The sequence below is a fragment of the Triticum aestivum genome, chromosome 3D, assembly GCF_018294505.1.
Source record: "Triticum aestivum cultivar Chinese Spring chromosome 3D, IWGSC CS RefSeq v2.1, whole genome shotgun sequence".
Classification (NCBI taxonomy): domain Eukaryota; kingdom Viridiplantae; phylum Streptophyta; class Magnoliopsida; order Poales; family Poaceae; genus Triticum; species Triticum aestivum.
The window spans coordinates 160,544,274-160,546,585 of record NC_057802.1 but is presented as its reverse complement, the minus strand read 5'-3'; positions in this window follow the sequence as shown (position 1 = coordinate 160,546,585).

Sequence of the window (2,312 nt, the reverse complement as noted above, 5' to 3'; positions counted from 1 at the left end):
TGGGGAAGACGGGGCAGTGGAGTCGCAGATGGAGAGGAGTGGGAAACTTCACTGGTTCGGGTGCGCGGCAGCACAGCCGCGGTGCCGCCCACGGGAGACAGGAGCAAGAACAGAGGTTGAAGAAGGAGCACGGCTGTTGGATTAACATCCAACGGTCCAGCTGCTAGAATCATTTGTTGATTAAGTTGACAAAGCCGTGCGTACACGTCCGCTTAGTAGGCCCACAAGTCAGTCACCAAATCTGACGGGTCCCAGCTGTCAACGGGATGAATAATTTTTTTCGCAAAACAAGGAGGCACTTCCTTCCGTGCGAAGATACAGCCGGTGGGTCCCAGCTGTCAGGTGGAGGAAACATTTTTTTCAGCTTAATAAGGAGGAACTTTCCTTGCGTGCGACCATGGACCTCGTGGGTCCCAGCCGTCAGGCTCTCCACGTACAGTCCTCTTCCGATGACTCTCGTTTGTTGACCACGCCGCACCGAACGCAGCGAGGCGGTGGACGACGGCGAGGCCCCGGACGGGAACGACTCGGAGATGGGAAAACGCGGCAGTGGAGTCGCAGATTGAGAGGAGGAGAAGGGTTATAACTGGTTCTGTTGCGGCGTGGGGCTGTAGTCTGTGGAGAATAACAGGAGGTGTCGAGGGGTGGAGGGATAGCCTGGCCGGCGGTGGGGTAGCGCTTCGCAGCGATGCGTGCTAAGCAGAGCCGCTAGCCGCCGGAGGCCGGACCAGGCGGTCCCGGCGACGCTGGAGGAAGAAGACGAGAGATTGAAGGTGCATGCCGGCCGTTGGATATAAATCCAATGGCTGTGGATGACACAATCATTTGTTGACCAAGTTGACAACGCCCTGCGTAGGCTTCGACCTATTGGCCCACATGTCAGCCTGCAAAAATGTGGCATATATTTAACCCATGTTTTCTAGAATGTACAGTCCATTTGCTGGGCTGGGTGAACAAATAATTTCGCGTCAATCAGGCCCATTTATATTTTCTAAGAAATCCCAGCCCATTTGCACTTCCTTGAAATACACGTATTAGGTGGGCTCGTTATATATATAATGTTATGTTAGAAGGAGCAATTAATATCAAAGAATAAACCGGAGAGGCACATTTTATATATATAATTAAGAAATTAGCGAGTTATTGCTCAAAATAAAAATGAGCGCGTTATTATTAAATTGGTCCTTAAAATCTTCGCAAGCTTTTGTACGCAATCACCAGGATTTTCCTTGCCTGTGAGTCAAAAACAACCAGGATTTTCCTTGCCAACTTCCGTTAAACATTTACTTTTATAAGTTAATAACACGTGGGATGTTTTTATAATGTATATATAAGTCTCTATAAAATATACGATAATAGTAATAATATAAATATATATAATGTGGTTAGAAGGGAAAACATAAATTGGACACAGCATTACTTTTATAAGAGACCTGCGTTTTATACCCCACAGTAGGCATACTAACAAGTTCACACACAAATACAACAGAAAAGGTAAACATTCATATCAAACTCAGGTTCACAGGACACGTTCATATTCATAGCCAACATTCACTATCAACAACTCAAAAGATTCATATATACACAAGCTCAGCATATCTATGCATCCAAATGATTGATAGATCACACGACAATATTCATACATAATTCACAAAAAGATTCAGATATACACATGTTCAGTATGTTTATGCATCCAAATGATTGAGATCACAGCCAATATGATCCATGGACGAACTTTAATTACCTAGGGTACAGACTGGTAAATGGTGTTCAATCGGAGGTACTTCTTGCTAAAATTAGTTCTTGTACGAGTAAACTTTCGAGTACATAAGAGGCAGCACAGACAATCTGAACTTTGCTTGTAGGTTTATCCTCAAATAGTGGCCTCGTGCCGAGGGAGGTTTGAGCAACTTGGCCACTACTTTCATCCAACTAGTTTACTGGCTCATCTTGGTCCTGTATCTCGCCAAAATTCTACATTGCAGACGAGAAAGGAGGCGGTTGAGAAAATGAACCACCCAAATTTTTTGTGCAGTTCAACTGAAATGGAGCATCCTTGGCGTGCAGACTGATTAAGTGCCAGATGAATATACGCGTCAACCAACTTGTCTGGAATCTTTAGACTCCATGCCATATAGTTCGCTACCATATGTGCCGATAACCAAAAGGCACAAGTTGGGACCAAAGACTGGACTGCGTTTTTCTGGGCTATGCACCAAGCAATATTTTTGGCGTTCACTCTCCTAATACTTGGAGTTTGACAATTGGTTGACGCCGGTTGATACTCGAATGAATATAGGCACTTCTTGTCA